Source organism: Aethalodelphis obliquidens, unplaced genomic scaffold, assembly GCF_003676395.1.
Source record: "Aethalodelphis obliquidens isolate GAN/ISIS:26980383/991018 unplaced genomic scaffold, ASM367639v1 scaffold34, whole genome shotgun sequence".
NCBI lineage: Eukaryota > Metazoa > Chordata > Mammalia > Artiodactyla > Delphinidae > Aethalodelphis > Aethalodelphis obliquidens.
The window spans coordinates 1,546,230-1,571,718 of NW_020837978.1; the positions used below are offsets into that span (position 1 = coordinate 1,546,230).

The 25,489-nt window shown below is 44.2% G+C and overlaps 1 long non-coding RNA gene across 1 annotated transcript in view; it reads left to right on the plus strand.

Annotated features, from left to right (window-relative positions):
- The first annotated feature begins 3,273 nt into the window (after positions 1 to 3,273).
- LOC113631664 (uncharacterized) overlaps positions 3,274 to 25,489 on the plus strand; it is a 150,702-nt gene continuing 128,486 nt past the window's right edge. Inside the window, exons 1-2 of the long non-coding RNA XR_003437481.1 lie at positions 3,274 to 3,369; positions 19,656 to 19,892. This is a non-coding gene — a long non-coding RNA (uncharacterized LOC113631664). The remainder of the gene's footprint in view (positions 3,370 to 19,655; positions 19,893 to 25,489) is intronic.

Here is a 25,489-nt window from a genome sequence, read left to right on the forward strand (position 1 = left end):
AGAAAGCCTTGTCCACCTAAAACCGGTTGGTATCACCAAGACATGCAAAGGTTCATGTAAAACACTTTAAATGATCAGTGCTGAGAGTATCATTACCTGTTATAATAAGTTGATGGTGTTGATGATAACTAAAAAGAAATGGTAAATATAAATAGCTAATTTTATTTCCCCAGCCACACTTTGTGGTAGGACAGGTGGTGAGCTCATTTGACAAGTGACCTGTCACAAAGTTATTTACAATGAGAACCACTCAGGACAGAACCTGGGGTAAGTGAAAGATGCATTGGAAAATCAGTGTGCACAGTTTGTGTGTGTAGGAGACTTACAGCTTTCCCTGCTACATTTTTTCAGTGCCAAATCCTGTCTGTTGATGTATGATGTGTACCTCAATGAAGCCTCATGGGTGCAAGGTGTCCAAGACCATTTAATCTCTTTGTTGGCATGCATCATGGCACTCACATCAATTTGACTGGTTTATTTGAGGTAATCATGTTCCATCTCAATCTGACTTTCTGCCCCAGGACATGTGTTGGGTATGGAAATTAGGAGTCAAAGCAGGAAGGTGTCACGGGGACTCAATCACAAGTCCCACAGAGCTCCCTGCAACAAACAGTAAGCTGCTTCAGGCAACTGAGTCGTAATTCTTATGAGTTGTGGGGCAAATGGATTGATGTGAAATCGCTTGTACATTAGAGCTATGAGAAGGTATGTCCATGGAGGAAATGAGGTGTCTATTCCCCACCTCTCCCCCTAGGTGAGCTGATGTGAAAAATAAATTTGTATTTAAATGTTTACAACTTAATGTTTATTCTGCAGTCTTTTCTTGCTCAACCTCGTTAAAAAAAAGGGAAGAAGGATGAATGATTGTTACTCATTGGTTAACTTATGCAAAAATTAGCCACTTTACTAAAATCCAATGTGCAAATCAGGTAGAGAGGTGACTACTATAGTGGGAAGATCCCTTGTGACTTTACTGAATTCATTTATTAGTTCTAATGGTTTTTTGGTGGAGTCTTTAGGGTTTGCTGTATATAGTATCATGTCATCTGCAAATAGTAACAGTTTTACTTCTTCCTTTCCAATTTGAATGCCTTTTATTTCTTTTTCTTGCCTAATTGCTGCGGCTATGACTTCCAATACTGTGTTGAATAAAAGTAGTAAGAGTGGTCATCTTTGTCTTGTTCCTGATCTTAGAGGAAAAGCTTTTAGTTTTTCAACTGAGAGTGACATTAGCTCTGGGCTGGTCATATGTGGCCTTTATTATGTTGAGGCACGTGCCTTTCATGCACACTTGGTTGTTTTCGTTTCTTTTGGTCATAAATGGATGTTGAATTTTGTCAGATGCTTTTCTGTATCTATTGAGATGATCATGTGATTTTTAGCCTTCATTTTGTTATTGTGATGTATCACACTGATTGATTTGCAGGGTTTGAACCACCCTTGCATCTCTGGAATAAATATCACTTGATTGTGGTATATGTTTCTTTTTCTTTTTTTAAATAAATTTATTTATTTTTTAAAAAATTTTATTTATTTTTTTGGCTGAGTTGGGTCTTCGTTGCTGCCTGCAGGCTTTCTCTAGTTGTAGTGAGTGGGGGCTAGGCTGCTCTTCATTGCGGTGTGCGGGCTTCTCATTGCGGTGGCTTCTCTTGTTGCGGAGCATGGGCTCTAGGGCACACGGGCTTCAGTAGTTGTGGTGCGAAGGCTCAGTAGTTGTGGCTTGTGGGCTCTAAAGTGCAGACTCAGTAGTTGTGGCGCACGGGCTTAGTTGCTCCGTGGCATGTGGGATCTTCCCGGACCAGGTATAGAACCTGTGTCCCCTGCATTGGCAGATGGATTCTTAACTGTTGTGCCGCCAGGGAAGTCCTGATTGTGGTATATGATTCTTTCAATGTATTTTTGCATGTATTGTTGCATTAGTTTGCTATTTTTTAAAAATATTTATTTATTTATTTTGGTTGCGCCAGGTTAGTTGTGGCGTGCAGGATCTTTTTTCATTGCGGCGTGTGGGCTTCTTAGTTGTGGCATGCATGTGGGATCTAGTTCCCCATCCAGGAATCGAACCCAGGCCCCCTGCATTGGGAGCACAAAGTCTTACCCACCGAACCACGAGGGAAGTCCCAATTTGCTAATATTTTGTTGAAGAATTTGGCATCTATGTTCATCAAGGATATTGGCCTTAATTTTCTTTTTTTTTGTGGCATCCTTGTCTAGTTTTGGTATCAGTGTGATGCTGGCCTCATAAAATGTGTTTGGAAGACTTTTGTCCTCTTCAGTTTTTTGAAGAGTTTGAGAAGCATGAGTGTTAACCTTTCTTTAAATGTTTGGTAGTATTCACACGTGAAGCCGTCTTATCCTGGGATTTAGTTTGTTGGGAGATGTTTGAGATTACTGATTCAATCTCCTTCCTAGTTATTTGTTTATTTAGATTTTCTATTTCTTTATAATTCAGTCTCGGAACATTGTATATTTCTAGGAATTTATCCATTTCTTCTACGTTGTCTAATTTGTTAGTGTATAATTGTTCAAAGTAGTCTTTTATGATTCTTTATATTTCTGTGGTATCAGTTGAAACTTCTCATTCATTTCTGAAGTTATTTGAGTCCTTTCTTTTTCTTACTCTAGCTAAGGGTTTGTCTATTTTGTTTATATAGTCAAAGAACAGCTGTTATTTTTTTGATTTTTCTGTTGTTTTTTTAGTTTCTATTTCATTTATTTCTTCTCTGATCTTTATTATTTCCTTCCTTCTACTAATTTTAGTATTCATTCTTTCTTTGTAATTCCTTTAGGTATAAATTAGATTGTTTATTTGGGATTTTTCTTGTTTCTTGAGGTAGGCCTGTAATGCTATGAACTTCCCTCTTAGAACCAGTTTTGCTGCCTCCCATAGATTTTGGTATGTTGTATTTCTGTTTCTATTTGTCTCTAGGTATTTATGATTTCTCCTGTGATGACCCGTGGGTTGTTCAAGAGCATGTTGTTTAACCTCCACGTTTTTGTGAAGGCGTCCCCTACCTGGGCTGCACGTTCTTTCCCGTTGTGGCAGGACCACAGCTGCTCCTGCAGGGCACTAGTTGGTGGGGCTATTTCTTTGATGGCTGTGAAGACTGCCCTCAACCACTGTACACCCTGGGGGTGGGGTGGGGTTGGTGCTTAGCTGGCCTTGAGGCTGAGGTGCAGGAGTGGGCAGGGCTCTCAGTAGGGCACACCCACAGGAGCTGACAGATTAGAGGGAGAATTTCAAAATGGCACTCATAGCACTGGTGCTAGCAAGGTAGCCTGAGATCACAGAAATAAATCCAGCAATGACTCAGTCCCTGGGGAGCATCCCAACTGGTTGCGACCTCTCTGGCGGATGCTTCAAGAGTAGTAAGTGGGTCCCCTTCACTTACAGTCTGTGTGCTTTTCAGTCTGGTGTTTTGTGCTGGTTTTTAGGTTGAGTGTGTCTGCGTGTGGACCCTTCAGGAGTGGATTTTCTGTTGCCTGCAGCCTGATCGTCCTCCTGCTGGTTTTCAAAGCCAGGTGTTTTGAAGGCTTTGTCTCTCATGTGGAGGATCCGGGAGGTGGGGTGCCTGATGTGAAGGTCAAATCCCTGTCTCCTCAGGGAAAAAATTCGTACATTTGTGATCCCTCCCAATTGTGGATTGCCATGGGTGGGGTGTGGGCTTTTCCTTAGTGAGACCCTCTCTCTGCCTCTCCTGCCCATCCCCACGCTGTCCTCTACCTTTGTTATGGGTTCAGTTCATCTAGTTTTCAGGTTCCTTTCCAAGGAAATTATTTTGCACGTAGTTGTAGATTTGTTGTGTCAGGCGAGGAGGTGAGTGCAGGATTTTCCTACACTGCCGTCTTGAAGCTGTCTTTCATGCTTCTTAACTGGTTGTGCTGGAGTAAGGCAGGCAGGGTCCGCCAGGGAAGAGCTAGCTATGGCCAAAGGGAGGAAGGGGAGGCCCAGACAAGTGCCCAGGCAAGTAGAAAGAACCCCCTGTCTCTATGCATCTGCTTCTCCTGGCCAAGTGCCCTTCCTGCACTCTGGGTAATGTACATACGTTCTGGCCATGCTCTGTTAAACTCAAATTATAGTATCTTGTTCCCCTCTGCAAACACAGAGCCGGTATGAATGGCTTTCCCAATAGCTTTAGTTGGTGGAAAGACTGAGCAACAGAACCCAGCCTGTGGCCAGTGAACCTTCAGCCCAAGCAAATCAAATAGATAAAGCCCAGATTTTGTCTACATGGCAAAAATACATGTGTATGTCTACAGAGGTGAAAGGTTGAGTGCGTTAAGGAATCAATAAGGACATGGCTGATGGAGTAAATAAGCTTCTAACACACACACACACACACACACGTCAAAAAAGTGGTGGCTGAATCTCCCAGGTGTGTGATTAATGTATGATGTACACATTGTGTTTGATTCAGGAAACAATGAATATGGAATGTGAAGGAGATGAGTTAGGGGAGGAATATCATGATGATGTTTCTCTTCAAGTAAAAAAAAAATCCTAATTTCATTAAATTTTTCAACATCAACAATACCAAGTAATTATACAAATAGATATGTTTATTTAATTTTGGTAGAAAAAATTTCCCCAAATTGAAGCAGAAGTTGATATTAAACCTTTTGAAATTAATTAATTAATTTTATTTTTGGCTGCGTTGGGTCTTTGTTGCTGTGCACGGGCTTTCTCTAGTTGCGGCAAGTGGAGGGCTACTCTTTGTTGCAGTGTGAGGGCTTCTCATTGCGGTGGCCTCTCTTGTTGCAGAGCACAGGCTCTAGGCGCCCGGGCTTCAGGAGTTGTGGCTCGCAAACTCTGGAGCACAGGCTCAGTAGTTGTGGCATGTGGGCTCAGTAGTTGTGGCTCGCAGGCTCTAGAGCGCAGGCTCAGTAGTTGTGGTGCACGGGCTTAGTTGCTCCGCAGCATGTGGGATCTTCCCGGACCAGGGCTCGAACCCGTGTCCCCTGCATTGGCAGGTGGGTTCTTAACCACTGCACCACCAGGGAAGTCCCAAAATTTTTCCATTATGAGTTCATTCTTTGGACACTCTACAATTTCCAAAACCAAGATAAGAATGTTACTAAGGAAAGTAACCCAGTTGGATGGGTAAGTAGTCACCATCTAATTATTACTGATCCTTTCAAAAGGGACATTTAATCTTTAGATGATTATTTGAAATTTGACAGTCGACTCCTTACTGAAGTCATAGGCTCACTGCCTACTCTTCCCTATTATGCTTTCTTTTAGAAATAAAACTATTTATTCTGAGAAGGACTACATTGTACTGAAATTAACCAGGCAGAAAGAACCCGAGAGTTACTGTATGTGATTAGAGCACAGACTATTGCTGTATACTAAAATGAGAAGTTTAAGATGTCTTTACTTATATGAATTAAGAAATAAGGGCTGTGTTGAATATTATAATGTAAATAGAAGACATTCTTGGAACATATCGTTTTAGGAATGCCTTGTTGCAGGCAAATGTCAACTGCCAGAAAAATGAAGATAGATTGAATGGTCCAGGAAGTGAGCCAGCACTGGGCTGATGAAGGGCAAAGCCAGCCACCCTAATTTGGTGTTGGCTTACTTCTCCCTAACCCTTCCCCCATCCTGGTGCCTCAGAGAGACATAATTTAACATGTGGCCAGTGTCCTATTTAAGTTCCTGGCTTCCTGAATTTTGTCCCCACCCCCAACAGAAACCATTATCCCAATTACTTCTGTCTTGCCTGACTAGTCAGGGGTAGGTAATTGAGGCTGCGTGTAAACCTTTCTCCCTTGCATCCCACTCAAACATTTATACACCCGACAGGGCAGCAACATCTCATTACATAGACTGGCACGTCAGGAAGCCAGGTATTGGTTGTCAAGACAGCCTTGCCTAGGAAGTGACCAGCAGTAAAGTCTGAATTATTGTTGGCAAAGTTTGCAAGACTTTCTGTTCCAGGAAGAGGGAGATGATGACCATGAAACTCGGAAAAATTGGTTTGGGGCAAATGATATGATACATGATACATTTTCCTGCTATGGAGAATGGTATGAACAGAAGAGGGAAAGGTAATCCAAATGGTCTTTGGTTAAGAATGTGTTAGTCTCTGAAAGTCTGCTAAGGTATGTGTTTAGGGTCTGAAATTCACAGGCGAGGGGCGGACGTTTCAATTTCTGTATTCATTTCAGGAATGTGAGTGAAAACAAAACTGCTTAGAAATTATCCTTGAGATTTTATGGTACGAGTGCTTACTATGCTGTGACATTTTATGGGAAGAAATTTTTGAAAAAAGATGAATGTGAAACTTAGAGAAAAGGAATCCTTAACTTCTTTGCCCAAAAAGAAGGATTTCTTTTCCTTTCTTTTTAACCAATTTGGTTAGAATTTTCTTTTAGTTTTGGCAGTTGGCGTTGTAAACTCTGGGTAAAGAGGTTTCTGTTTAAAATTTTAAAAAATTCCTCAGAGCAGTAATTTCACACCCATGTAGCCCACACTTGGGTTCACATCTGATTTTTCCAACCAGGACACTTACTTGGACCAGCTTTTTGGGGTCAGTTTTCTACAGTACATTAGGTTGGTTAGAATCCACCAAAATGCTCTGCAAACATGGGTAATTGCTGCTTCATCCCTGGCTGCAAGATGCTGTCAACTTTAGGCTCCTGCAGGACTCTAATTGACAGGAAGTATGATTTACACATTTCTCAATGGATAAATTCTCTTTTCACCCATTAATCCCTGTTTTTTTTTAATAAAAGCCTTTTTTTTACATGTATTTATATCATTCCTATTTGTGGGTTATGACAGATTCAGTATGGTTTCTGTTCATGACTGATTCTCAAAGAACTCAGCTGAGGGAGCACCCGTCAGCCAAATGGACCATGTCCTCATCTGCTGTCATCTGAAAAGGGCAAGCACAGGTTCCACTTTCTGAAGCATGTAGGTCATTAGAGGTAATTTTGTTTTGTTTTTATTGGAGTAAAATTGCTTTACAGTGTTGTGTTAGTTTCTGCTGTACAACGAAGTGAATCAGCTATAGATATACACATATCCCCTCCCTCTTGGACATCCCTCCCACCCCACCCCCACAACCCATCCCACCCATCTAGGACATCACAGAGCACCGAGCTGAGCTCCCTGTGCTACACAGCAGGTTCCCACTAGCTATCTGTTTTACACGTGGTAGTGTAGTTATGTCAAACCTAGTCTCCCAATACATCCCCTCCTCCCATTCCCCCGCTGTGTCCACATGTCCGTTTTCTACGTCTACCTCTCTATTCCTGCCCTACAAATAGGTTCATCTGTACCATTTTTCTAGATTCCACATACATGCGTTAATATATGATATTTGTTGTTCTCTTTCTGGCTTACTTCACTCTGTATGACAGTCTCTAGGTCCTCCACATCTCTACAAGTGACCCAATTTCATTCCTTTTTATGGCTGAATAATATTCCATTGTATATATGTACCACATCTTCTTTATCCATTCATCTATTGTTGGACATTTAGGTTGTTTCCATGTCCTGGCTATTGTGAGTAGTGCTGCAGTGAACATTGGGGTGCATGTGTCTTTTTGAATTATGGTTTTCTCTGGGTATGTTCCCAGTAGTGGGATTGCTGGGTCATATGGTAGTTCTATTTTTAGTTTTTTAAGGAACCTCCATACTGTTCTCCGTAGTGGCTGTATCAATTTACATTCCCACCAACAGTGCAAGAGGGTTCCCTTTTCTCCACACCCTCTCCAGCATTTATCGTTTGTAGATTTTTTGAGGATGGACATTCTGACCTGTATGAGGTGATACCTCATTGTAGTTTTGATTTGCATTTCTCCAATAATTAGTGATGGTGAGCATCTTTTCATGTGCCTCTTGGCCATCCGTGTGTCTTCTTTGGTGAAGTGTCTCTTTTGGTCTTCCGCCCATTTTTTAATTGGGTTGTTTTTTTTTTGATATTGAGCTGCATGAGCTGTTTGTGTATTTTGGAGATTAATCCTTTGTTGCTTCATTTGCAAATATTTTCTCCCATTCTGAGGGTTGTCTTTTCATCTTGTTTGTGGTTTACTTGTGGTGTGCAAAAGGTTTTAAGTTTAATTAGGTCCCGTTTGTTTATTTTTGTTTTTATTTTCATTACTCTAGGAGATGGGTCAGAAAAGATCTTGCTGTGGTTTATATCAAAGAGTGGTTTTCCTATGTTTTCCTCTAAGAGTTTTATAGTGTCCAGTCTTACATTTAGGTCTTTAATCCATTTTCAGTTTATTTTTGTATATGGTGTTAGGTAGTGTTCTAATTTCATTCTTTTACATGTAGCTGTCCAGTTTTCTCAGAACCACTTATTGAAGAGGCTGTCTTTTCTCCATTATATATTCTTACCTCATTCATCATAAATTAGGTGACCATATGTGTGTGGATTTGTCTCTGGGCTTTCTATCCTGTACCATTGAGCTATATTTCTGGTTTTGTGCCAATACCTTACTATCTTGATTACTGTAGCTTTGTAGTATAGTTTGAAGTTGGGGAACCTGATTCCTCCAGCTTCAGTTTTCTTTCTCAAGATTGCTTTGGCTATTCGGGGTCTTTTGTGTTTCCAGATGAATTGTAAAATTTTTTGTTCTAATTCTGTGAAGAATGCCATTGGTAGTTTGATAGAGGTTGTACTGAATCTGTAGACTGCTTTCGGTAGTATAGTCATTTTCACAATATTGATTCTTCCAATCCAAGAACATGGTATATTTCTTCATCTGTTTCTGTCATCTTTGTTTTCTTTCATCAGTGTTTTAGTTTTCTGAGTACAAGTCTTTTGCCTCCTTGGGTAGGTTTATTCCTAGGTATTTTATTCTTTTTGTTGCGATGGTAAATGGGATTATTTGTTAATCTCTCTTTCTGATTTTTTGTTGTTAATGTATAGGAATGCCGGAGATTTCTGTGCATTAATTTTGTATCCTGCAACCTCACCAAATCCATTGATTAGTTCTAGTAGTTTTCTGGTGGCATCTTTAGGATTTTCTATATATGGTATCATGTCATCTGCAGACAGTGACAGTTTTACTTCTTCTTTTCCAATTTGTATTCCTTTTATTTCTTTTTCTTCTCTGATTGCTGTGGCTAGGACTTCCAGAACTATGCTGATTAAGAGTGGTGAGAGTGGACATCCTTGTCTTGTTCCTGATCTTAGTGGAAATGCTTTCAGTTTTTCACCATTGAGTATGATGTTTGCTGTGGGTTTGTCATAAATGGCCTTTATTATGTTGAGGTAGGTTCCCTCTGTGCCCATTTTCTGGAGAGTTTTTATAATAAATTGGTATTGAATTTTGTCAAAAGCCTTTTTTGCATCTATTGAGAAGATCATACGTTTTTTATTCCTTAATTTCTTAATATGGTATATCACATTGATTGATTTGCATATATTGAAGAATCCTTGAAGTCCTGGGATAAATCCCACTTGATCATGGTGTATGATCCTTTTAATGTGTTGTTGGATTCTGTTTGCTAGTATTTTGTTGAGAATTTTTGCATCTGTGTTCATCAGTGATATTGGTTTGTAATTTCCTTGTTTTGTGATATCTTTGTCTGGTTTTAGTATCAGGGTGATGGTGGCCTTGTAGAACGAATTTGGGAGTGTTCCTCCCTCTGTAATTTTTTGGAAGAGTTTGAGAAGGATGGGTGTTAGCTCCTCTCTAAATGTTTGATAGAATTCACCTGTGAAGTCTTCTGGTCCTGGACTTCTGTTTGTTCAAGATTTTTAACTACAGTTTCAATTTCATTACTTGTGATAGGTCTGTTTGTATTTCTAATCCTTCCTGGTTCAGTCTTGGAAAATTGTACCTTTCCAGGAATTTGTCCATTTCTTTGTGGTTGTCCATTTTATTGGCATATAGTTGTTTGTAGTAGTCTCATAATCCTTTGTATTTCTGCTGTGTCAGTTGTGATTTCTCCTTTTTCACTTCTAGTTTTATTGATTTGCATCCTCTCCCTCTTTTTCTTGATGAGTCTGGCTAAGGGTGTATCAATTTTGTTTATCTTCTCAAAGAACCAACTTTTAGTTTTATTGATCTTTGCTATTGTTTTCTTCATTTCTATTTCAATTATTTCTGCCCTGATCTTAATGATTTCTTTCCTTCTACTAACTTTGGGTTTTCTTTGTTCTTCTTTCTCTAGTTGCTTTAGGTATAATGTTACATTGTGTATTTGAGATTTTTCTTGTTTCTTGAGGTGAGATTGAATTGCTATAAACTTCCCTCTTAGAACTGCTTTTGCTGCACCCCATAGGTTTCGGGTCGTCATATTTTTGTTGTCATTCGTTTCTGTGTATGTTTTGATTTCTCCTTTCATTTCTTCAGGGATCTCTTGGTTATTTAGTAGTGCACTGTTTAGCCTCCATGTGTTTGTGTTTTTTACAGGTTTTTTCCTGTAATTGATTTCCAGTCTCACAGCATTGTGGTCAGAAAATATGCTTGATATGATTTCAATTTTCTTAAATTTTCCGAGGCTTGATTTGTGACCCAAGATGTGACCTCTCCTGGAGAATATTCCATGGGCACTTGAGAGGAAAGTGTATTCTGCCACTTTTGGGTGGAATGTCCTATAAATATCAGTTAAATCTATCTGATCTATTGTGTCATTTAAAACTTGTGTTTCCTTATTTAGTTTCTGTTTGGATGATCTGTCCATTAGTGTAAGTGGGGTGTTAAAGTCCCCTACTATTATTGTGTTACTGTTGATTTCCCCTTTTATGGTTGTTAGCATTTGCCGTATGTATTGAGGAGCTCCTATGTTGGGGGCATGAATATTTATAATTGCTATATGTTCTTCTTGGATTGATCCCTTGATCATTATGTAGTGTCCTTCCTTATCTCTTGTAACAGTCTTTATTTTAAAGTCTATTTTATCTGATATGAGTATTGCTACTCATTGATTTCCATTTGCATGGAATATCTTTTTCCATCCCTTCACTTTCAGTCTGTATGTGTCCCTAGGTCTGAAGTGGGTCTCCTGTAGACAGCATATATATGGGTCTTGTTTCTGTATCCATTCAGCCAGTCTGTGTCTTTTGGTTGGAGCATTTAATTCATTTACATTCAAGGTTATTATCAATATGTATGTTCCTATTACCATTTTCTTAATTGTTTTGGGTTTGTTTTTGTGGATCTTTTTCTTCTCTTGTGTTTCCCGCCTAAAGTTTCTTTAGCATTTGTTGTAAAGCTGGTTTGGTGTTGCTGAATTCTCTTAGCTTTTGCTTGTCTATAAAGCTTTTGATTTCTCTGTCGAGTCTGAATGAGAGCCTTGCTAGGTAGAGTAATCTTGGTTGTAGGTTTTTCTCTTTCATCACTTTAAGTATATCTTGCCACTCCCTTCTGGCCTGCAGAGTTTCTGCTGAAAAATCAGCTGATAACCTTATGGGGATTCCTTTGTATGTTATTTTTTGCTTTTCCCTTGCTGCTTTTAATATTTTTTCTTTGAATTTAATTTTTGTTAGTTTGATTAATACGTGTCTTGGTGTGTTTCTCCTAGGGTTTATCCTATATGCGACTCTCTATGCTTCCTGGACTTGGGTGACTATTTCCTTTCCCATGTTAGGAAGTTTTCCACTATAATCTCTTCAAATGTTTTCTCAGACCCTTTCTTTTTCTCTTCTTCTTCTGGGGACCCCTATAATTTGGATGTTGGTGAGTTTAGTGTTGTCCCAGAGGTCTCTGAGATTGTCTTCAATTCTTTTCATTCTTTTTTCTTTATTCTGTTCCTTGGCAGTTATTTTCACCTTTCTGTCTTCCAGCTCACTTATTCATTCTTCTGCCTCAGTTATTCTGTTATTGATTCCTTCTAGTGTATTTTTCATTTCATTTATTGGGTTGTTCATCTCTGTTTGTTCTTTAGTTCTTCTAGATCTTTGTTAAACATTTCTTGCATTTTCTCAATCTGTGCCTCCATTCTATTTCCAAGATTCTGGATCATCTTTACTATCATTCCTCTGAATTCTTTCTCAGGTAGGTTGCCTATTTCCTCTTCATTTACTTGGTCTTGTAGGTTTTTACTTTGCTCCTTCATCTGTGACATATTTGTTTGTTATCTCATTTTTTTTTTTTTTTTTGATGGGTGGGTTTGTGTTTCTCTCTTACTGGTTATTTGGCCTGAGGCTTCCAGCACTGGAGTTTGGTAGGCTGTTGGGTAGAGCTGGGTCTTGGTGCCGAGATGAGGACCTCCAGGAAACCTCACTTCGATGAATATTCCCTGGGGTCTGAGGTTCTCTGTTAGTCCAGTGGTTTGGACTCAGAGCTCCTGGAGCTTCAGCCCGACCCCTGGCTCATGAACCCAGATCCTGCAAGCCACATGGGACAGCAAAAAAAAAAAAAAAAAACGAAACAGTGACAAAGTAAAAAATAAAATAAGATTAGAAAACTAACAGATATGTTAGAAAGAATAAAAAAATAAAAATGTAGATGAAACAACAACCAGAAGGTAAAACAGAACCACAATAGTAAAAAAAAGAGGAGGAACAACCAAAAAAAAGCCATAAAAGGCCTTGGCTGTGGGGTGCAGGGCTTAGGCAGGGGCAGGGTCTAGGTGGTAGGCAAGGCCTATGCTTGGGATCCACAGGGCTGGCTGGAAAAGGCCCTGGGTGTGTGTGGGGCGGGACTTAGGCTCAACACATCAGGAGGGACCCAGGAGTACCTCTGGCCTTGGAGGGCGGAGGACCAGGTCCAGGACCTCAGCAGGCTCACTGGACCCGAGTGGGAGGGGGAAACGCCCTCCTTGCCTCCTCTGATCCTCTGATCTGGAGGGCCCCTCCCTGTCTGCCTCTCCTCTTCTCCCACTGCCTCCCTCCTATGCCCCTAGGACCCACGAGGCCTGGAAGGACCCTCGGAGGGCGGAGGACCTGGCCCAGGAGCCCAGCAGGCTTCCCGGGGCCCGATGGGGCAGGGGAAATGCTAGGCACACTCCCTGCTGATCTTCCGAGCCCCTGCGAGTCCCTCCAGGCGTGGGAACCTCTCCCTGCTCCCAGCCACCCCTCAGGGGTGCCGGTCTTGTCCGGCCTCCACTTCTCCCCCCTCACTTACCCCTATGTCCTACCCAGTTGCTTGGGGGGTCCTCCCATCTCCTTGGGTGTTGAGGTCCCCCACCAGCATCCAGCAGGTGCCCTAATTCTGGGGAGATGCAAACTCTGCATCTTCCCATGCCGCCATCTTGACTCCACCCCTCCATAGAGGTAATTTTGAAAAAAGAGATTCAGATAGAATAAAAACATTAATGAGAAGACAAAGAATGTCTCCTGCCATATCAGTAAACAAAGGTTGTTGAAACCATCAAGCCATCAGCCTCTGTAGCTGACCTGACAGTGTACCCTGAGGGAACTTGGGATGGAGGAAAACAGGATTCTGGCCATAGATAGTTAAGATGTGTATCTAAGGAATAATTTCAATGAGCCCAGGCTCTTGCATCTTCCCATAGATAGAAAAACACTAAAATCATTAACTTGAAATGCATGTTTTTTATGATTAGCAGTAATCTTTTGATGTTTGACTACATGTGTTTTTGTTGTTGTTTTTGTTTTTTTTCCCAGTAAAAACTCCTGTGTATCCTGGCTCCTCCCTTTCCTCTTTGGAGCAGTTCCTCAGGGCGATCTGAGAGGCTGTTTCCCGGGCTATAGTCCTCAGTAATGTCCCCGAATAAAACATAATTCTCAACTTTTAGGTTGTGTCTTCGGTTGACAACGGTCTCTCTACTTTTCTGTATGTTTGAACATTTTCACAATAAAAAGTCTAAAACTGGCCCTCAGAATCTGTGCATTCACCTACGTACTAACTACTCACTACTCAGTATATTCGTACCCCCCAGATCAGCACTCAGCAGGGCTTTCGTGGTCATTCCCAGAGCAGCAAAGAGTTGGAGCTGACTGATGCACGTGGTCCAGGCCAGGCTGACGCTCCACGTCTTTGGTTCACCTCTCAGACCGTAAAGAAGTGTCCTTTCATGGGTCAATTTCGGGCCCAGTTTTTGCACTTTTGTCCTTTTTTGGTGTTTATGGTGGCCCCCGAGAGAGTGATGAAGCTGTCTGGTCCTCCTAAAGGCAAGAGGGCTGTGACGCCCCTCAAGGAGAAAATGCCTGTGCTGGGTGAACCTCATCCAGGCCTGAGTCACAGTGCTGTGGGCCATGAGCTCAGCGTTAATGAGTCAACAGTAGATACTAAATAAGGTGTATCTGAACAGAAGCTCACATAAAACATGGTTCTGTGTTGGTCAGTTAACAAGAATGTTGTGGCCAGAGGCTCATGGGAACCTAACCCTGTGTTTCCCCAGGAGCCCCGGTCAGTGTCACTAAGTCAGTGCACTGCAAATAAGGAGAATCAACTGTATTTATGTATAAATATCCCTCACATGCATCTAACTAGTACTGGGGACTGAGAGCTGGCCCAGGATGTCAGCTGTGGTGACCAGTTAGGCTGATGCTGGTCCTGCTGGTCCCGCCTCCTGTTTACTCGGTCCATTGTCCCCTGATTCTGTTCTCTAGGTTGCTATGTTATCCTCCATGTTCTTCAAATATTTTTCTTACTATAATTATTATGATCATCATCATCATCAGTATTATTTTCTTTTAGTTTTGGCAATTGGCTTGTGAATTCCCTGGTAAAGAAGCTCTGTTTAAATTATATTAAAGTAAAAGCTGGAAGGTGTATCCTCACTATCCCTTCCCAAGGTCTACACTGTCTATATGGTGAGGAAACACTGAGCTCTCCGTCACTGGTGAGATCTTATTCATCCCCCAGGCCTGACACAGCACCTGGCATCCAGTAGGTGCTCAGTTGGATGAATGGAGTACTAATTAAATGTGGAGTCATAACATGCATTAATTTAAAAATCTTACAAAATAGGTAGTGACTAATGTTTAATGTAGCAGCTGGGAAATGCTCCCTCAGGGCAGAAGCTGTCTTGGATGTTTAGAGACTCAGTATTGGTTACAGAACCTGTAAAATGCAAAGAAAATTTACTATAAATGTCTATAAAACACACATATTTCTTGTGATAATAGAGTTTATGTATTTTATTGGCTTGGCAACTGACAGCAATAACTGCAAATAAACAACTGAGGGAAACTTTATTAGTTAGACACAGAATAATAAAATCTTGCCCAGGGGATAGAAAAGCAAATTTAAATAATGATATTCTGGCTTGGGAATTATTTCACAATTAAGGTAACTTCTATCAAGAGGGCAATATTTTCCAGCTGTTCTTTGCAACCTTTAGCATTTACATTATACTTTTTATTTTTTTGAGTAATAGAAGCAATTAATTCTAAGTATTATAGTTTATTCTGCATTTGGACACCATGCTTCTCAAGAGCTGTTTTTTTTTTTTATCCAGGCAGTTGAACAGGATATAAATGTCATTTTAATAATAGGAACTGAAAATTTAATAATATGGTATTAAACTGTAAGTATAAGTGAATAATACCGGTCCTAGTTCACTTTATTTCCTACATAATCCTGGCCTATTAATGGAATTTCTATTCAAAGGGATGCTGTATTGCAAGATTTTTTTTTTTTTTTTAAGTAAAGAAGCTTCCAACAGAAACAAAGAAAAAAGGAAGATAAATGTTGAGATACGTATATGGATTGTTGGAGCTACTTATATGAACACTTACACGGATTAAATTTTCTTTGCCTGAAATACCCAGAACAAAACAGAGACGTAAAGGTGGTTTCCACTTGGAGCATTTTTTTAATTCTTCATGTAATTTGGTGTGTAAATATCTGTATATATCCAAGAATACATTGGAAAAATGAAAAAAGTATTTGCATAAAATGAAAGATAACATGGAACAGAAGTGAGCCAGACGTTAGATGGTGTCTAGAAACCAGAAGTGCTGCTGAGGGTTTGTGTTCCTAACTGGGCTGAGTGTCGCTCTCATGTTGCCAGAGAGATGTTATATGACGGCTGGAATTAAGTCTTTTAAAAACAATAACCAGAGTTTCTTTATGTTTTATTTTGGCACATCAAGGGAAATATGGCTAGGTTGTGGCAATAAAAAAACTCTATTAGCTATTTTATACGCTGAGTCAGAGAATTTTCACTGACATGAAAAACGAAAGTTATAGATTAAGAGAGATGTTTGATCAATTAAAATGAACAAATATATTTATTATACCCAGCTGCTGTGTATTTAAATCTTTTCTTGATAAAGACTTGTTTTTCTTTCTTTTAGCTTTTCCAGTCCATTTTACATTTCCCCCTTTCTTCTGGGCACGCTGCCTTACACCCATCCAATCACACTTCAGTCCACTTTCATTGACAGCCATGCGGCAAATTCCCACCCTGACCAATCTGGGATGCAGAGAAAATCTAAAGTTTTCTTTTGCTTGTTTGCATTTTGGAAGTGAAGCAGAAATAAACCCCAGTCTTCCTCTTCCACTGGCCCAAACAGATTACGTTTTTTTTAGTTCTTTCAGCAGTGAGGAATGGAAGATTAAAGAAATGGGCTACTCTTAAAAAACCTTTCTCCATAGACATTCCTTCTACGACAGCTGCATCCCTGGAACCCCGGTCTTGGGGCTGTGGACATGGTGACTCTTTCTCGGCTGAAAGATTTCAAGCAAGTACTTGCTCTGCACCCACCCATCAGGTTGCAGAAGCTCGCCTGCTCACAGGTGACAGGCTTTTGTGCAACTCAGCCTGTGGAAGGGCAAGGAGAGTACATATGGTATTTTTATTACAGGACTGTCCTTCTTAAAACAGAGCCTGGGAGCCTGTGGTTTGAATTATAGAGTGTCTCAGGAGAGCTCCTGGCATCTGGTTTGACAATCATCCTTTTAAAAATGTAGTCTTTTGTGAGCTTGTGGCCCAAAATGACACGGTAGAACTGATGCCGGGGACTCACAGTTGTTTCAGTTGCAATAGTTATGCAACTAGAAGAAGAGGATAAATTAGATTGAACACTGGAGGAATTTAATAAAATGGAGCTTATTAATGGAAGCCCTAAATAATATCTATCTACATAGTGGGGGCTGAAATGACAGCCCCTCCAAAAGATATGTCCATGTCTTAATTCCCAGAACCTGTGAATGTGACCTTTTTGGAAAAAGGGTCTTTGCAGATGTGATCAAGTGAAGGATCTGGAGATGAGGTCATCTTGGATTATCTGGGTGGCCCGAACTCAAATGACAGGTGTCCTCATAGGAGACATACAGGAGGGAGACCCAGGGAGGAGAGGAGAGGCCGTGGGACCACAGAGGCAGAGGCTGCAGCGATGCAGCCGAAGCAAAGGTGCACTGGAGCCACGGGAAGCTGGAGGAGGCGGAGGACGGGCTCTCCCTGAGGGCCTCTGCAGGGGCGCGGTCCCGCTGAAACCGTGACCTCAGACTGCTGGCCTCCAGAACTGTGAGAGGCTACGCGTGTGGGGGAGACGGAGGATGCCCCCGAGTGAGCAGGAACCAAGGGCGACACAAGAAGCCAGCGGGGGCGACGCTTGCCCCGCTCAGGCCCAGGCCCAGCCCCCGAGTTCCTTCCTGTCGTGCATGCTGGGCCGAAGTCTCAGAGGCCTGCACATGTCTTTGAAGTGTCCCTCCGTGTCCTGACCTCACTCTCGAGGGTCACCCCTGATGCTCTCAGTGAAAATAAAGCACAGCTTCCGTGAAGTGTCCCCAAAAACTCCACAAAGAAGGAAGTGTCACTGAGCAGTAGATACCACTCCCAGGCAGAGGCCAGTCCTGGATGACCTCGCTGACTTTGGGGTGTCCCTGGGGGGAAGCAGCTTGCGCTTCCCCACAGAGTGTGTGGCAGGACTCATTCACCTGTGACCGTTACCCTGTCCTGAGGTTTCATCCTGGGGGAGAGTCTTCCTCCTGAAGGCTGATTTCTTACGATGCAAAACTGGGCCGATCTGCTGAGGCCCAGGTGTTCCAGAAAAGACATCGCATATGTGAGATGGACACACGGGGCCTGAATTCGATTCCAAGTTAAGAGAGTTCATGGAAGAAAGTTTTGGACTTTAGAGTTTCTTAACTGTCACATGCACATTAGGGGACGGGACATTTTGTGGAAGGAAAGCTTGCTCCCTTCCTGCTTCTGCCCCCTCGGCACCCCTCCCTCTCCCACTTGTGGGCGCCCCCTTTAGATGTAGAGGAGGGAGCATTATGTAGCACCTCACTCCTCAAAGACCTGCAGCACCCACACTACCTGGGAGCCGGTCAGAAATGCAGAGTCACAGGCCCCACCGGACCGATAAAATCCGAATCTGCATTTTGACAAGATTCCCTGGGTGGCTGGAATGCATGGTCAGTTTGAGATGTGCTGATACAGTGGTTAAGATGGGTTTTAAATCTGTGCCAAATACTGCGTGCCCAACAGTCGTGGCTCTGATTCTGATCACAAGTCCTGCAACATGTTAACTGTGTAACGGGCGAGTTACTCTGAGTCTCTGTGTCTTGGAATCCTCATTTGTAAAGCGTGCAGAGAAGTACCTATTCTATGGCATGTGGATGGGATCCTGTGGTGGAACAGACAGAAAGCTCTGGGTCACTGGGGCCGTGGAGACGGTAGTCAGCCCTTGCCCTCCCTCACCCTCCTGGCACCTGGGACCCAGGCCCGTGCTCTTAGCAGGAGGGAGGTGAGAGCTCTAGCCTGACTTTCCGGTGCTCAGGACGGGGGGCAACAATCGGCCCTCTCACTCATCTTGGCTTTCACCTGCCTCATCCGTGGGTGTTGAGATGGCAGTGAGGCCCCTGAACAGCACCCTGCTTTTTATTATTTCATTAGGGCTTTTATTAATGTCGTCATTTCTCTGCGGTTGAAAGAGTTCATGAGTTTCCAATTTACAAATGCAACATATTTTAAAATTGCAGTTTTTAAAGGTTAAGTTGTAAGTTTCAGGCCCCTAGAACCAGTGTCCTCTGGAGGAAGAGCCGGTCCCTCCCGCCCTCGGTATCCGGGGATTAGGCCTTGGGTGCCGCACGGACTGTGTCTAGTAGTGGGTGGGGAAACATGCCCCCCGGGGCAAGGCAGGGATTGGAAAGACCACGGTCTGGTGCCGTGGGAGAGGCTGCACAAGGTGGGGAAGGCGGGGCGCCATCCGCCCAGGACACGCCTTTGGCTCATCTGTGAATCCCCTGTGGCTCATTTTATAGTCTGCAGAGTCTGTTTTGATGGGTCTCTTTGCCTGGAAGAGAATTTTCCATCTTCTCTGTTAAAATCTTCAGAGTCTTTGGCACATGACTTGACCCTCACGGGGGATGGATTGCTTTGTCACTAAGCCCTGAACACTTAGAGTACACAGGCATTTTCCCGACGTGCAGTCCTAACCCAGTCCCCTCCTGTCCACTTATTTCACTTATATTGAGGAAACTCAATAAAAATACATGGTGGATGGGCCATCAGTATTGCTTTAACAGTCAGGGCAGATGTGGGAAAGGGAAGCATGTCAAGAAATGTGAAGATGACAAGGTTTAACGAAGGATGGGGAAGTCGAGCGCAGGTGAATGCACTGGGTGATTTTTTTCATAACACTCTTCGTGTTTGGCTTGGAAGCAAAGAATTCTAAGGATACTCCATGAATTATTGTGGTAGCCACTAAATTTTTCATGGAAAAAAACCGACTGTCCCAAATCTTGGATAACTGCCAGCAGTAACGCCAGAAAGGTCAAAATATAATGTTTCTGTGCTTTTGACCATCATGTTGGCTTTCTTCCAGCTGTAGATCTTGCTGACACTGCCCCACGGAGCCACCACTCAGTCAAGTGACAACTTCTTTTGCCATCGAGACCCATGAGCCGATGACTGTCAACCGGGGAATGTCCCCTACCTTCTCCCCAGCTCAGCCCATCATAACCGGTTATTACTGCATCTGTGCGCGACCACACGGATTGTGCGCTGGAGGGAGCCACGTCCCTGGATGCTGATGCTGTGGGAGCCTGAAGTAACTTTCCAGGTAATTCCATCCATAAAAAGCCTTTACTTGTCCCTTACTGATTGGAATCTTTCAAGTGAACCTGCCCTCTTTGGCCGAAATTGTATTGCAGTTGCCTCGGTTCTCTGCCCCTCTGGTCAGATATGAAAAGAGTCTTGCTGCTTCTTACACATGGGGCTGCGTACCGACACTCCGCAGTCCACCAGAAAGTCTCCCAGGGCTTAACCGGGACTGCATGTATATACTTGCGCATAGGAACGCCACAGCCTCTGTTAGCAAACAGTCATCCAGATTTGGGGCTTGAATTCACATCCAATCTCATACTTGTTTTTGTGGAGGGGAATCGCCTACTGATTTAGGGAGGATTGGGGGAAATGGTCATCGGGGAGCAGTAGTGCCAGTGGTTAAGTTACTGAGATGTACTGTGTGTTAAGTGTGTGAAGCAGTTTTCACTTAAACCATTTGGCAACCGAGGTCGACAGCATGGACATTTGAGAGTTTTAAGTTCCCGCCCAGGGTTTCTTGACTAGAAAGTGACACGGTCTGGATTCCAGTTGAAGTCCAGTGATGCGGAAGCTTCTGGTTGGTGTGTCTTACTAATAAGAGATGGGCAACACGTTTGTTACTAGTACCTATTGAGCTAGAAATACTCACGATAGAGTGCAGGTCCTGAGTACGGATTCCTTTCCACATTGGAAAGAAAGATGGTGGGAAACTGTCTTCCATGCTGATTCGACCCGCCCACCGGCCCCCAGAATTCCCACTCCTCTTGGTTCCCTGCTTGTCATCGTCTCTTTCCAGAAGAACACAAACTCCTCCTGGACCCGCATTGAAAATTCACAAACTTTCCACAAGTTTCAATAACTAGTTGTGGCTTTTTTTTTTAATACTCATGGGTAGCTGGGTCCTGGAGAGCTTTCAAAGCCCCCTGATTTTGCCAGCAGACTGAAGAAGGGAAACTCCAGTCGCTGGAGATGAAGGGGTGGCGGGAGGAAATGGCGTGTGACCAGGCGTGAGCTGTGTGTGTTGGCTTTGGATGACAGTTCTCTCTTGCTCCATGGGCCTTAATTGGCTGATAGAGCGATTGCCTTGGCCAAGGGTCCAATTAATACCCAACATTTGAGGGTTGGTTTTCCAACCCCAGTTGGATGAGTTTCTTGGCAAAAAAGGGTAACTGCTGTAAATTCAATTCACTTCCTTGACTCTGCACCCACTCTATAATGTAAGGGTATCACTGCGTCTGGTTAATGCCAGACAAGGATCTGTGAGCAGATGGGGAATTTGAATTTTCAAGTTTGAAAAAAAAAAAAAAAAAGCATAAATGAGTGTGAATTTTATGCGGTTACCTTGATACTCCCTCCATCTTGTGGAAAGTATCCTAAGTCCCAGTGTCGGAAGGCAGGATTGCAGAAGTGAAACTGCTGAGCCTCGAGGCTCATGCTTGCTGAGAAGCTCTGATGAGTGGCCAGCTACGATTGGCTGTGGGTCCAGGGAAACCTGCACTGAGCTAGAAAACAGTACCTCTGCCCCTGGTGTGGGAGATGGTCTCAGATGGTCAATGCCGTGGTCACAGCCTGGAGGTGGCCGTTCACTCTAGAACAATGGCAGCAGCTCGCCCTGGGAGCTGCCGCTTCTTAAGCGCGTGCCCTCAAGTCACTCGATGTGATTCATAAAGTTGGGGTGCTTAACACTGTCCTCTGTTGCAAGGTTGACATAATGAATACATGTGGAAGTTCGAGGACGTTCAGTCAGCGTGGGCTCCCTTCCCATCCGTCACCCGGGGCAGCTGGCGCAGGTCCGTCTTGACTCTTTAGGGGCCTGGATGCTTCCTGCTGTCTTGGGGAACCGCGGATGGCATGATGCTTCGCTTCTAAATATCCGCCCCACGACAGCAAATCCCTAGGAAACCAAGCTTGGGAGGTGCTGTCGCTCCCCCGCCCGGTGTAGCATCCTAGCAGACAAGCTGTCTTGGCGCCGGAATTTCGGTGTTTTCACTCGCCCTGTGTCCTGCAGGCTGCGCACTCACTACTGCTTCTCTCTACAAGGCTTGGCCTGGAATTTTTTCCTTTTTCTCTTGTTTACCAGATGGAATGAAGCCTGTTTGTCAAAACTTCCTTCCCCTTGATTTACTTTGACCTGATGTTGAGAGCAGCAGGTCACTTTGTTCAGGCTGCTGGAAAGAGCACTAAACCAGGCGTCGGGGCGCCTGGATTTCTGGAAGACATTCTTCTTCTCTCCAATGAGACATGTGATGCGTGAAGTAGGTGCCACCGGCAGGAAGCCCAGCCTTTGTCGCACACACGTGCTCACTCACGTCTGGGCCCCGAGCTTCCTACCTCCATCCGCAGGACCAGCTGCATCAGGGTCTGTCTGCTAATCACTCCTGTGTGTTACCCAGCCTACCCGGTTCCCCTGGTGCATCTGCTGTGGGTAATTCGGTAGTTGAAGACAGAAACTCCTAATTACAGGGAATCCACGAAGCACTGGAGTTTGTCAAATGGTCCAGCCCAGGTCTGTGTCATTTTGTTTTGAAAAGAAAGAAAACTCATTCAGGACTCCTTACCTTTATTCTTGACTTCTGAAATGATCACTGTGGACAGAAAGCAGGTTGTTCTTCAAGAGTTACCAGCAGACCTGGCCTGCCTGGGGACGGGCTCCCCCTGACGGCAAGGTGCTGTCAGTCTGCACCCGCCTCAGCGTCCTGGCCAGTGGTGGGCCCTCCCGTCTTTGCCTGCTTCTCCCTTCCTGGGCTCCTTCGCTGAGGCAAACTGTGCTCCCGGGGGAAGGAGCATTTTACTCTGCTTCCCAGATGTCGCTCTTTGGAAAATGGAGCCAAGGGGAATGAAAGGCATTTATTCATGTCTAGTACAAGGAGGTCTGCAGGTGATAACTCCAGGCAGGGCAGAGGTAGGTGGGCCCTCCAGGGTGGTGCTTGGGACCTTGGCGGAGGCCGACTCAGGGCTGGCCAGGGACCCTGCCTGGTGAGGGCCTCTGAGGTCAGCTCTGAGTTTGGGTTCTGGAGCAGCCATTTGTAGCATCTGTAAGGTTGCATTTTTCTCCGTGCCCTCCAGCTTCAGCAGTGTGTGAGGAAGTGCGATGTTCTAGATAGTCTTGTTGATGGTGTGTGGAGCAGGCCCCATCGCATCCTTCAGAAAGAACGGTCCAGGGCAGGCCCAGACTCTCCCCTGAGACCAGAGTGGTGGAGGCAGCAGAGTTCCCAGCAGACCAGGCATCGCTGGGGTCACTGCAGAACTTCTAAGACAAGCAGCCTGGAACCCAGTTCTCACAGATACGGTGATGAAATCCTACATCTGGAATCTCTGTGTGTGGCTAAGTAGAGTGTGGGCTAGTCTCCCTGCAGCTTCTAGACTTCCTTGCTTAACTGTATACCAGGGACGCCTTTCACCCTCCACCAATTTTCAATGAATGCTAGAGTGACCAACTGTCTCCGTCAGCTTGGGGCGAGGCGTCTTGGTGCCAGACTGTCGGCTAAACCGAGGGAGCTCTGGGTAAACCGGTGTGAATTAGTCACCCCGAGAATGTCGCCTTGTGCCAGGGCCTCTGTGCTGTGTGGCTGCGTCTACTCTCTAAAACAGTGCTTTGAGGGGAATGTTCCCTCAGTTTCAGAGAATTTGTAAACAAGAGATGAAGTGAGTTTCCCAAGGCCACTTACCTAGGAAGTGACCGAGTCCGGATTTCATTAGGTTGCCTGGTTTAAATCCAGTGTATTAGTTATCTACTGCTGCAAACTTGCCAGCTTAAACCAACAATAAAGGGTTATTAATCCACAGTTTCCGCAAATCAGAAACTCAGGAGCATCACAGCAGGCGGTTCTGGCGCAGGGTCTCTCGTGAGTTTGGGGTCCAGGTGTCGCTGGGCCGGCAGCCTCTGGATGCTGGGCAGGGGGTGGAGGGTCTGCCTCCGGCGGCACCTCCCACGGCTGTTGTCAGGGAACCTCAGTCCCTCTCCACAAGGTCCTCACAACGTGGTGGCTGATTGCCTCGGAGGGAGTGATCCCAGAGAGCAAGGAGGAAGCCGTGGTGTTTTTATTATCCAGCCTTTGGAATCACGACCTGTCACTTCTGGAATATCCTGCTCCGTGTGGCAGGGACCATGCCGGTGAACAGCAGCAGGTGAGCACCCCTGGGGACCTCCTAGACCATCGGACTCAGTGTGTGTCTCACAGCCCATCTCGGGTATTTGAGAGGAGACTGTAGGATGAGACATGGAAAATGCGCACAGGTGAGACACACACACGTGAATATTCATTATATTGTAAATGCCGTTGTTCACATACTCAGATGAGTGTACTTTTAAGATAGTCACCATCTTGGTGGACTGTATATTTATGCTGATATTTATCTTAATACTTTCCTTTTGAATGTTACTTATGGATGATTTCCCTAATTTTCTAAATTTTATAGTATGAACGCATGCATTACTTTTATACTTAGAAGAAAGTCTATTGTTAAAACCATTTTTTATGTGTACATGTTAACACCTATATGATGACCACAGCTTGGAATTCTTGGGACCTCATAGAAAGCAGTCTGTTGAGATGCTTCAGAAGGCAAACTATATACTGTTACTAGTAGACACAGTTATATGTAGAATTATGTATTCCATTATAAGTACAAATGCATTCCATTACCTGGAATTCAAATCAGGGGAAGACAGGGAGGTCAGGAAGCCAGGGATGCCAAGCACAAGATGCCGGGTCCAGAGAAATGGCAGACGCTTGGAGTGGGTTGTACCCAGGCTTAGCACGCGTCGTCGGGTGGTCCACGTTAATTTGAAGGAGCTGAAAAGCCACACTTTCTGAACCTTAGTTACCTCACTGGTAAAACAGAGGAAGACAGTGACCCTGTGCTTTCAACTCCACAGAGCTGTCGTAGAAAACAGAGATGAGAGACTGCATGTGACCATGCTGGGGAAGCCGGCGAGTCCCAGCCTGGAGGCAGGTGCCGGCTATGGTCACGTCTTAGGGCTGCATCTCTGGAGGTGCCCTGCGACTTCCCGCAGGCAGGGCTGCCATCCCAGCCATGTCCGACAGCTGCCCTGCAGCCCTGGGAGCCTTTCTCTGAGCCACACGTCTCGCCCCAGGAGGCAGAGCCTCGGCCACCGTGTTTCCCCGTGCCGCTGGCTGGCGGGCAGGCTGTGTGGTTGGAGACGGGCTGCTGGCCGGGCTCTTAGGCCTGGGTGGGCGATCGGGTGGGCTGGGTGTGCACGAGGCCTGGTGCTGGTGTCCATAGGGCTGGCATCAGGCCACAGAGGCTCCTAAGGAAGCAGGCCCAGATGGTCCCCAAAGTGGTAAGGGGAACGTGCACGCAAACCCATAACACTGTTTCCACGTGCCTTGCCACACTGCCAGGCCAAAGCCAGGAGGGGAGTTGGGTTTCATGGACAAATATTTCTTTTTCACTCCTTTTCTTATAAAACTATCCCCAACCTGTCCAAATTGTCTGGAAGCCATTCGTGTGTCAACAGCAGGCAGTTTTACGGGGATGGCGGGAGCACATTCCCTGCTTGGACTCTGGGCTCCGTGCGGAAAATGAGCTGCTGCTAATGAAGCCCAGCTGAGAGCCCCCGAGGCCTCCCTGAAAGTTTTATATTTCAGA